This window comes from Schistocerca americana, chromosome 3 (assembly GCF_021461395.2).
Source record: "Schistocerca americana isolate TAMUIC-IGC-003095 chromosome 3, iqSchAmer2.1, whole genome shotgun sequence".
Lineage (NCBI taxonomy): Eukaryota > Metazoa > Arthropoda > Insecta > Orthoptera > Acrididae > Schistocerca > Schistocerca americana.
The window spans coordinates 301,822,583-301,834,627 of NC_060121.1; the positions used below are offsets into that span (position 1 = coordinate 301,822,583).

A 12,045-nucleotide genomic window follows, 5' to 3' on the forward strand; every position below is an offset into this window, starting at 1 on the left:
AGATTAAAAGATTGCCGGAGTGTGCGCAGTCGAGGACACTCCAGCAAAATGTGGCCGACCGTCAGCCGGGACCCACACCGACACAAGGGGGGATCCTCCTGACGCAACAGATGGCCGTGCGTCAGGTAGGTATGGCCGATGCGCAGCCGACATAGGACTACCGAGTCCCTGCGAGAAGCCCGCAGGGAGGAACGCCACACATCGGTCGTCCCCTTGACAGCCCGTAGTTTATTCCGGGCTGTCATGCCACGCCACTCAGCAGCCCACATCCCAAGTACCTTACGGCGCAACACCAGCTGCTGGTTGCGAGCCGTAAGGCCGATATCCAAAGCTGGGGCGTCTATCGCCCCTTTGGCCAGCCTGTCTACACGTTCGTTCCCTGGGATGCCAACATGACCGGGCGTCCAAACCAGGACCACTGAACCACCAGAACGGGCAATGGCGGAAACAGCCTCCTGAATGGAGGACACCAGAGGAGAGGAGGGATAGCAGCGGTCGATGGCCTGAAGGCTGCTCAGGGAGTCACTGCAGATGACAACGGACCTACCTGAGCAGAAACGCATGTGCTCAAGAGCGCGCAAGATGGCCACCAGCTCTGCAGTAAAAATACTGCAGCCAGCCGGCAAGGAGCGTTGCTCAACATGGTCAGAGTGAGCAAAGGCGTAGGCAGTGCGACCATCAACCAGGGAACCATCAGTGTAGACAGTCTCACAGTCCGAAAATGAGGCGAGGAGAGCAAGAAATCGGCGACGGAGGGCCACAGGCGGAACCGAGTCCTTGGGTCCCTGTGCCAAGTCCAGACGGACGGACGGCCGGGACAAACACCAGGGAGGCGTAGGTGCATGGACCCAGAAGGGAGGCGGAAGAGGGAATGAACCCAAGTCCGACAGCAGGGACTGAACTCGGACAGCGACGGAAAGCCCAGACCTAGGTCGCCGTTCGGGCAGATGGAGGACCATGGCAGGGAAAAGCAGGCGACGATTGGGATGGCCTGGCGAGCAATGCACGTGGACAGCATAGTCGGCGAGCAGTCGATGGCGGCGAAACCGCAGCGGGGGAACCCCGGCCTCCACCAGTAAACTATCCACGGGGCTCGTACGAAAAGCGCCAGTTGCAAGCCGGACCCCACAGTGGTGTATGGGGTCTAACAACTTCAACACGGAGGGTGACGCAGACCCATAGGCCAGGCTCCCATAATCAAGCCGGGACTGCACAAGGGCTCTGTACAATTGCAGTAGCGTGCAGCGATCTGCGCCCCAAGACGTGTGGCTAAGGCAGCGGAGGGCGTTGAGGTGCCGCCAGCATTTTTGCTTCAGCTGAGTAACATGAGGAACCCATGTGAGCCGGGCATCAAACACGAGTCCCAAGAAGCGGCAAGTGTCCACCACGTCAAGCAGGTGGCCGTCGAGGTAAAGTTCAGGATGAGGGTGGACCGTCCGACGCCTGCAGAAGTGCATAACCCGAGTCTTGGCAGCAGAGAACTGAAAACCATGAGCCAGAGCCCATGATGCTGCCTTGCGAACGGCGACTTGCAACCTGCGTTCGGCGACTCCCGTAGTCGTGGAGCTAAATGAGATGCAGAAGTCGTCGGCATACAAAGAAGGAGACACCGACGACCCCACTGCTGCAGCCAGACCATTAATGGCCACTAGAAATAACGAGACGCTCAACACCGAGCCCTGCGGGACCCCATTTTCCTGTATATAAGAGGAACTAGAGGTGGCACCGACTTGCACCCGGAAAGAGCGGCGCAATAAAAAGCTTTGAAGAAAAGCCGGGAGCCGACCACGAAGACCCCACCCATGCAACGTGGCGAGGATGTGATGCCTCCATGTGGTGTCATACGCCTTCCGCAGATCGAAAAATACAGCAACAAGGTGCTGACGTCGGGCAAAAGCCGTACGGACAGCAGATTCCAGCCGCACCAAATTGTCCACCGCAGACCGGCCCCGACGGAAGCCACCCTGGGATGGAGCGAGGAGACCGCGCGACTCAAGGACCCAACACAAACGCCGCCCCACCATACGTTCGAGCAATTTGCACAAAACGTTGGTGAGGGTAATGGGACGATAGCTGTCCACCGCCAGTGGGTCCGCACCGGGCTTCACGATGGGGACAATAAGACCCTCTCGCCATTGCGACGGGAACACGCCCTCGTTCCAAATGCGGTTAAAGATGGCGAGGATGTGTGTCTGGCAGTCCCTGGAGAGATGCTTCAGCATCTGCGCATGGATGCAGTCCGGTCCTGGTGCTGTATCAGGGCAATCGGCGAGGGCAGCGAGGAGTTCCCTCTCGCTGAAAGGAGCATTGTATGTTTCATAATGACGCGTGTGGAATGAGAACGGCGTCCGCTCGGCTCGCTCCTTTAGAGAGCGAAAGGCGGGGGGATAGGATGCAGTCGCAGAGCTCTGAGCAAAGTGCGCGGCTAGCCGTTCAGCAATGGCGGCAGCGTCCGTGCAGACAGCGCCGTCCAAGGAGAGCCCAGGGACACCCACAGGGGTCTGGGAGCCATAAATCCGCCGGATACGGGACCACACGTGCGAGGACGAGACACGGGAGCCCAGGGAGGAGACGTACCTCTCCCAGCACTCCTGCTTACGCCGTGCAATAAGTCGACGGGCGAAGGCACGGAGCCTCTTAAAGGCGATGAGGGTCTCCAGAGACGGGTGCCGCCTATGACGCTGGAGAGCCCGCCTACGGTCGCGAATAGCCTCAGCAATCTCCGGCGACCACCAGGGGACAGCCTTCCGCCGAGGGAGGCCAGAGGAACGGGGGATGGTAGCCTCGGCCGCTGAAACGATGGACGTGGTTAAAACACGGACCACCTCGTCAACGTCACCCTGTGGGGGAGACGCAATGGTTACAGCGGAAGTAAAAGCTGGCCAGTCAGCCCTGTGGAAAGCCCAGCGGGGCAAGCGCCCAGAAGAATGACACTGTGGCAGTGACAAATAGATGGGAAAATGGTCACTACCACACAGGTCAGGATGCACTCTCCAGTGGAGGGATGGGACAAGTCCAGGGCTGCAAATAGAGAGATCGATGGCCGAGAACGAGCCATGGGCCACACTGAAATGCGTGGGAGCACCGGTGTTTAAGAGCCTAAGGTCGAGCTGAGCCAACACATGCTCCACGGCCCGACCACGATCATCGGAGACAGTCCCACCCCATAGAGGGTTGTGGGCATTGAAATCGCCCAGCAGCAAAAAAGGTGGCGGCAGGTGTGCTATCAGAGCAGCCAGGACATGCTGCGCGACAGTACCATCAGGTGGAAGGTAAATACTGCAGACGGTGATAGCCTGTGGCGTCCACACCCGAACAGCGACAGCCTCTAAAGCTGTTTGTAGAGGTACAAACTCGCTGTGAAGAGAGTTCAGGACATATATGCAGACGCCACCAGACACCCTTTCGTAAGTTGCCCGGTTCTTAAAATAACCCCGATAGCCACGGAGGGCGGGGGTTCGCATTGCTGGAAACCAAGTTTCCTGCAGAGCAATGCAAAGGAAAGGATGACGGCTGATAAGTTGGCGGAGCTCAGCTAGATGGTGGAAGAAACCGCTGCAGTTCCACTGGAGGATGTTATTAGCCATGGATGGGAAAGGCGTGAAGGGACTGGGGAGGCAGACTACGCCTCCGGGACCCCTGCTGCTACAGAGTCACCACCTGGAAAACAGCCATCTACTGCATCCGAGGGACTGGCGAGATCAATGTCCTCAGCGGACGCCAGAATCTCCACCTCATCCTCAGACGCAGAGCTTGTAGGAAGCGGTGGAATGGGTGCCACCGCAATGTCGGTAGCCTTGGGGAGTTTCTTCTTCTGCTGCTTCTCGCGCCGTGCCTTTGGTGGCGCAGGCTGGGAGGGCGCAACTGGGGCGGTCTCAGGGACAGACGATGACCGTGTGTCCCGACGACCAGGGACTGGCGGTTGTTTGAGCCACTTGCGGCCGTCGGCTTTGGAACCGGTCGGAGCGTGCGAAGGAAGGTCCCCAAGGGACCCCTTCCTTACGAGAGGAGCCGAAGAAGTCTTACGCTTCTCCGGCTGGGAAGGGGGGACTGATGTCCCCGATGGTTGGGGGGGTGTTGCTCCTGAAGTAGACGGAGCAGGAGCAACAGGAGGTTTAGTGCCCCCCACCATCAAGGGGGCAGGTGTGGGACTTCGACTCTGGGAGCTGACTGGTGCAGATGGAATTGTAGAAGGAGTGACAGTTGCGGCATATGAAGCTGTCATGCGCACCGGATGAAGTCGATCATATTTTCGCTTCGCCTCAGTGTACGTCAGGCGATCGAGAGTCTTTATTTCCATGATCTTCCGCTCCTTCTGCAGAATCGGACAGTCTGGCGAGCAAGGCGGATGGTGCGCACCACAGTTCACACAGATTGGAGGCGGCGCACAGGGATGATCTGGATGGGAAGGTCGACCGCAATCGCGACAGACGAGGTCGGACGCACAGCGGGAAGACATGTGGCCGAACTTCCAACACTTGAAGCATCGCATCGGGGGAGGGATATACGGCTTGACATCACAACGGTACACCATCACCTTGACCTTCTCAGGTAACGTGTCACCCTCGAAGGCCAAGATGAAGGCACCGGTGGCAACTTGACGATCCCTCGGACCCCGGTGGACGCGCCGGACGAAATGGACACCTCGGCGCTCCAAGTTGGCGCGCAGCTCGTCGTCGGACTGTAAAAGCAGATCCCTGTGAAAGATAATGCCCTGGACCATGTTCAGACTCTTATGGGGCGTGATAGTGACAGAGACATCCCCCAGCTTAGTACAAGCGAGCAAGGCCCGCGACTGGGCGGAGGATGCCGTTTTTATCAACACCGATCCGGACCGCATCTTGGACAAGCCCTCCACCTCCCCAAACTTGTCCTCTAAATGCTCGACAAAGAACTGAGGCTTCACGGACATAAAAGATTCCCCGTCAGATCTGGTACAGACGAGATATCTGGGCGAGTATCTTTCGCTCTCATTCATAGCCCTTCGTTCCTCCCATGGTGTGGCCAGGGAGGGGAACGATTTGGGGTCATACACGTTAGCCTTGAATTGAGCTTTGGAACGCTTAGAGACTGCTGACGGCTGGCCGCCAGCAAGAGAAGATGTACCACGCTTCATTGCGGGTCATCCGCCCTGATGCCACCTACTCCGACCAAGGGCCCTCCCCACGGGCGCCACCCAGCCACAGCAAAGGCCACCTGGCAGGATGGCCATTGCCGGGAGTCCTGATGCCCCAGGGAGATGGGCATCTACTCCTTGGCATACGTGGGGAGTGAACGGCGCAGGCATCAGTAGAGCGATCCCTGTGTTGTCAGGGGGCTACAACCAAGAGGGTACATGGCGACCCCACCACAACGGACTGGCTACCGTGCTGGATCTTAGGTGCAAAAATGGCCAAGGTCGTCGTCACAGTTAAAAGAAACACTGCAGAGTGCAGCGTGGAAATCGCCCAAGAGATCGAAAACGAGCGGGACACCATTGCAACGACGAGAAAGACGGCTATAGGTCTAATTGCACGAAGGATACAGTGCACCATGTAAGGTGCCCTTCCCCAATTGGCTCGCTCTTCGGAAGAATTTAGATAGATGGAGGTCAAACCCGAGAGGGGACCATCACATAAGGCCGAAACGTTTGAGACTCCTTTTAGTCGCCTCTTACGACAGGCAGGACTACCGCGGGCCTATTCTTACCCCCGAACCCACAGGGGGGGCACTCCTGTTTACGCCGTGCAATAAGACGACGGGCGAAGGCATGGAGCCTCTTAAAGGCGATGAGGGTCTTGAGAGACGGGTGCGCCTATGCCGCTGGAGAACCCGCCTACGGTCGCGAATAGCCTCAGCAATCTCCGGCGACCACCGCGGTACAGCCTTCCTCCGAGGGAGACCAGAAGAGCGGGGGATGGCAGCCTCGGCCGCAGAAATGATTGACGTGGTCAAGACACGGACCACCTCGTCAATCTCACCCTGTGGGGGAGACTCAATGGTTGCAGCGGAAGTAAAAGCTGGCCAGTCAGCCCTGTTGAGAGCCCAGCGGGGCAGACGCCCAGAAGAATTACACTGGGGCAGTGACAAATAGATGGGAAAATGGTCACCACCACACAGGTCAGGATGCACTCTCCAGTGGAGGGATGGGGTAAATCCGGGGCTGCAAAGAGAGAGATCGATGGCCGAGAACGAGCCATGGGCCACACTGAAATGCGTGGGAGCACCAGTATTCAAGAGGCTTAGGTCGAGCTGAGCCAACACATGCTCCACGGCACGACCGCAGTCATCGGAGACAGTCCCACCCCATAGAGGGTTGTGGGCATTGAAATCGCCCAGAAGCAGCAATGGTGGCGGGAGTTGAGCCAGCAGCGCAGCCAAGACATGTTGGGGGAGCTCCCCATCCGGAGGAATGTAAACAGAGCAAACAGTAATAGCCGGCGAGGGCTCAACCCTGACAGCGACTGCCTCTAAAGGCATCAGAAGGGGTACGGGTGAGCTACAGACAGAGTGGTGAACAAAGAGGCAAACTCCACCTGACGCTCGTTGGCAGGCAGTGGGGTTCTTATAGTAGCCTTGATAACCGCGAAGGGCGGGGGGTCCGCATTGCTGGAAACCAAGTTTCCTGCAGAGCAATGCAGAGAACAGGGGAAACACTCAGCAGCATCTGGAGCTCAGGCAGGTGGCGGAAATAACCGCCGCAATTCCACTGGAGAATTTAAGCAGTAAGGGACTGAGAGGTCGTGAAGGCGACTAAGAGGCAGACGGCGCCTCAGAGCCAACTGCCGCCACTGGGGGAGAGTCAGCCGTGTCCATAGGAAAGGCCCCCGAGGGTTCCGTGAGGGCGAGATCTGCGGCAGAGGCGAGGATCTCCACCTCATCCCAGGAGCCAGAACTATTTATAGCAGGCGGTGCTGAAACCGTTCCTTCTTCTCGCGTCTGTCCTTAGGGTTAGAGGGCTGGGAGAGCTTCTTCAAAGGAGCGTCGGAAGCTGACGACGACGCAGAAGCCCTACGACCAGCAGGTAGCGGAACCTTCAGCCACTGGCTGACATCCGGCTGGGTAGGAGAAGAAACGGAGGAAGGGTAAGCCTCGAGGGACCCCATCCGTGAGAGAGGAACTGGCAGAGGCAACGCCTGCGGAGAAATAGTGGGAGGGATCGAGCCCCCCGATTTTGGAGGAGATGTCACTCCCAAAGTAAGCGTGGGGGGAGCGACAGAAGAGGGTTTGCCCCCAACTGCTAAGGGGGCAACAGAGGAAGGCGTGCCCCCAGACATGAAGGGGGCAGACAGAGATGCACGGCCCCGAGGGCCCACTGAAGGCGGCACAGATGAGGCGAAAACCGTCGCTCGCGTGGGCGATGATAACGTGGCTGCAGCATAAGATGTTCGAATGGAAGCAGGATACAACGTTTCATATTTCTGTTTTGCCTCTCGATAAGTAAGCTGGTCCAGGGTCTTAAATTCCATTATCTTCCGCTCCTTATGAGGAACGGGGCAATCCGGCGAGCATGGAGAGTGGTGCTCCCCACAGTTGACACATACAGGCGGAGGCGCACATGGAGAATCGAGATGAGAGGGGCGTCCGCAATCTCGACATGTAGCGCTGGATGGGCAACGGGAGGACATACGCCCAAACTTCCAGCACTGGAAGCACAGCATCGGGTGAGGGAGGTATGGCTTGACGTCACAATGGTAAACCATTACCTTGACCTTCTCGGGCAAGACATCACCCTCGAAGGCCAAGATAAAGGCACCGGTGGCCACCCTGTTTGTCTTGGGTCCTCTATGTACACGACGGACAAAATGTACACCACGTCGTTCCAAGTCGGCTCTCAGCTCGTCATCGGATTGTAACAAGAGGTCACGATGGTAAATAATTCCCTGGACCATATTTAAGCTACTGTGGGGAGTGACGGTAACAGGGACGTCACCCAGCTTATCACACAAGAGCAACGCTCGTGACTAGGCTGGGGAGGACGTCTTGAGGAGGATGGACCCATTCCTCATTTTAGACAACCCCGCCACTTCCCCAAACTTATCCTCCAGGTGTTCCACAAAAAACAGGCTTTGTCGTAAGAAAGGAGTCACCTTCAGTCCTGCTGCAGACGAGGTATTGCGGTACGTAAGGCTCCCACTTGGCACTAGATCTGCGTCCCTCCCATGGCGCAGCCAACGAGGGGAATGACTGAGGGTCATATTGCGCAGCATCAAACTCAACTCTGCCTCGCTTAGAGACGCTGGTGGCCGGGCGACCACCAGCTTGGTGTGATTTATTGCGCTTCATTGCGCCACATCCGCCCAGATGCCACCTACTCCGAACGAGGGCTCTCCCCAAGGGCGCCACCCAGCCAAATCAACGGGTACCTGGCCGATATCCCGTTGCCCGGAGTCCCCATGCCCCAGACAAGATGGGCACATACTCCTTGGCATGCATGGGCATGCTCCTTGGCATACTCCTTGGCATGCAGCTCTGGCATCTGTAGTGCGATCCCTGCGTGGTCAGGGGGCTACCACCAAGAGGGTACATGACGACCTCACCACAACGGACTGGCTACCGTACTGGATTTTAGGTGTTGAAAGGGTCCACAGCTGTCGTGGGCGCTAAGAAGGGGATTGCGCACAAGAAGAGAAGGAGGAATCCCAGAAGACGTTGGATGTAAATCCTGCCACACAACAATAGGTAACATGCAAGATGGTGGTGCATGATGGACCAATAGAAAAACACCATGTAAGGCGTCCTTCCCCAAATGGCACGCACTAACAACGGAAATTTGAAAAAAGGAGGTCAAACCCAGGAGGGGACCATCACAGAAGGCCGAAACGTTTGAGACTCCTTTTAGTCGCCTCTTACGACAGGCGGGAATACCGCGGGCCTATTCTTACCCCCGAACCCGCAGGGGGCAAATCACGTCGGGGTCACAATGAAATTTTCGCTTACGAAAGCCATAGGCGAGTATGTCAGTTTAATCAGATACTAAACGATTACAGAGAACGGACGAACAGAACTTGCTTGAGAAAAGCTACTAGTGCAATTTTCGCATTCTAACATTAAGGTGAAGGCGCCGACTCGCACTTTCTCCAGGCGCGAAGTGTCTAGTATCTTTGATATTTATATCGTTTAACGCTAATATATAACTGAGAGATAATGATTACGCAATATTGTGCTCGATTAGACGTCTTTAGCCAGGCAGAGTATAACATTTTTCCTTAAGTTATGGGAATAGATAGATCGTGAAAGGTGGTATAGCTCAATCGTAGAGCATTCGACTGCAGATCGAAAGGTCCCCGGTTCATTCCCGGGTGCCCCTTTCATTTTTCAGTATCTCGAAAAAACAGATGACGATTGTCGCGGTGAGTTGCAAATTCATGTTTGAGATGCACTCCGCACGCCATACCGAAGGCTTTGGAGCAACATTTCAATGGGGGGGATCGCAGCCCAGGGTCTTGCAGGTCATCGTCCTCCCGCCATGAGGTCGAACTGTACGAAATCCACTTGCTTGGGGGACAAACCTTGTACACTGAATTTTATAGAATATGGTGATAGGCAAAAGTTTTCATGTACTGCTGCACGGAGAAACAAAAATTGGAGGAGCTGGGATTTGAACCCAGGACTTCCTGCATGCGAAGCAGACACTCTACCACTGAGTTACACCCCCGCCAGAGCAAGTACATCTGAGACGAGTGTCTCGTGGACACTACTGTCATTATTTCTTAGGTCTGAACGGTACAGTAAGTGATCGAGCAACCTATTCATGACAAGACGTAAGCAGCGTCGACTCCGTGGCGCAACGGTAGCGCGTCTGACTCCAGATCAGAAGGTTGCGTGTTCAAATCACGTCGGGGTCACAATTAAACTTTCGTTTACGAAAGCCATAGGCGAGTATGTCAGTTTAATCAGATACCAACTTGCTTGAAAAAAGCTACTAGTGCAATTTTCGCATTCTGGCATTAAGGTGAAGGCGCCGACTCGCACTTTCTCCAGACGCCAAATGTCTAGTATTTTTGATATTTATATCGTTTAACGCTAATATATAACTGAGAGATAATGATTACGCAATATTTTGCTCGATTAGACGTCTTTAGCCAGGCAGAGTATAATGTTTTTCCTTAAGTTATGGGGACAGAAAGATCGTGAAAGGGGGTATAGCTCAGTGTCGGCCTTCAGCGGCCCTGGCGAGCAGACGCGCGGCGTGTTTGCGTCCTCACTGCTGCTGGCTGAGTACTGTTTACTGGTGAGTAGACGCTGTTCTAGCGGCCACAATAACGTGTTATTGTGTGACAATGTTTAGAACCGGAACATGAACGACATAACGCGCAGAGACACGTTGAAATTTGTATTCGATCACAACTATGCACTACCGAAGTCTTTTGAGATAGAATTATGGACTGAGGAAACTCTGAAACGATCCTTTGACGATATTATCGGCGTACACCTGTCGATCGTTAGTAGCGTTGTGCTTGGTTGGTTGGTTGGTTGGTTTGAAGTTTAAAGGGACCAAACTGCATAGGTCACCGGTCCCTTGGTACATAAACATACAGAGCACGGTGAAACCATCCATTAGTCATTCGAAGCACAAGGGAAAAATTCCAGGGGAAGAAAATCCCCATGGTCAATAATAAAGCAGCATGGAAAACGGAGCACAGCAACAAAAACAACATAGAGAAGAAAGGCAGAAAGAATTAAACTGTACAGCAGAGGACTGTGGCTGGCTGATCACGAAAATAATAGGATGAGCCAGCCACTCTGCAACACGTTAAAACCTCCAGCCTAAAAGATTAGGGTGGAGTCGAATTATAACACAAAACTAAGTAAAATATACAGCACAAAGGAGCGTGACGCAATAAAATTAGAGGGACCTATAAAAGCCACTTGCTCGAATAAAACTTAAAACACGATCTGCCATAGAGACATTGTCACCTAAAAGAGATGATAAATCATCCAGGTGATGAAAAGTTCGCCTGAGGGCGGTTAAAAGAGGACATTCCAACAATATATAGGCCACGGTCATTTTTGCACCACAGCGACAATGAGGGGGGTCCTCTCGACGCAACAGATGACCATGCGTCAGCCGAGAGTGACCAATGCGGGGCCTACACAGAACAACAGAATCCCTGTGAGTGGCCCGCATGGAAGAACCCCACACAGTCGTGGTCTCCTTAACTTGCCGCAGCTTGTTGGTTGAAGGCAGAGTGCGCCATTCGTGTCCCCACATCCCAAAGACCCGACGGTGCAAAACCTTTCGGAGATCAGTTGCCGGGAGGCGATCTCCAGCGTCTGTTTGCGGGTAGCCTCTTTGGCTAACTTGTCGGCGAGTTCGTTTCCCGCGATCCCAACGTGTCCCGGGGTCCATATGAACACCACCGAACGTCCACGCTGTTCAAGAGCGTGAATGGACCCCTGGATGGCACCAACAATGGGATGGCGTGGGTAGCACTGGTCAAGAGCCTGCAGACTACTGATCGAGTCACTGCAAATGACGGAGGACTCTCCAGTGCTGGTACGAATAAACTCAAGGGCACGAAAAATGGCTGTCAGTTCTGCGGAGTAAACACTGCAGCCTTCCGGCAAGGAGCGCTGGTCGACCTAGTCCGCATGAGCATAAGCGTACCCCAAACGGCCGTCAACCATCGAGCCATTGGTATAGATAACCTCCGAGCCATGGTATGCACCTAGGAGAGCAAGGAATTGGCGGCGCAAGACTGCAGGAGGAACTGAATCTTTTGGCCATCGGGAAAGTTCCAGCCGAAGCTGCGGCCGATGAATACACCAAGATGGTTGGTTGGTTATTTGAGGTTTAAGGGGCCAAACAGCAAGGTCATCAGTCCCATGTTTCAAATATGCTCCATTCCGCTAATGGTACATCTCAGTAAAGTCAGAATAATAAAACGGAAAAATGGAAAAACGTAAAAGGGCAGTCACGTTGTCATTGGTAAAAAAACAAAATGAGGGAAGTCGGCAAGAGAATGAACCCAACACTATGCTGAAGCAGCATAAGGAAGACCACCTGTGACTTAAAAGGTACAACTGCTAAAATGTAGAAAGTACGTATGGGAACAGAAATAC

General features: G+C 54.7%; 2 non-coding genes across 2 annotated transcripts; one reads left to right on the forward strand and one right to left on the reverse strand.

The window, feature by feature from the left end:
- Positions 1 to 9,565: 9,565 nt before the first annotated feature.
- Trnaa-cgc lies at positions 9,566 to 9,637 on the reverse strand. Its single transcript has one exon. It is a non-coding gene; the product is annotated as a tRNA-Ala (tRNA).
- A 118-nt stretch (positions 9,638 to 9,755) lies between these two features.
- Positions 9,756 to 9,827, forward strand: Trnaw-cca. Its single transcript has one exon. It is a non-coding gene; the product is annotated as a tRNA-Trp (tRNA).
- The last annotated feature ends 2,218 nt before the right edge of the window (positions 9,828 to 12,045 follow it).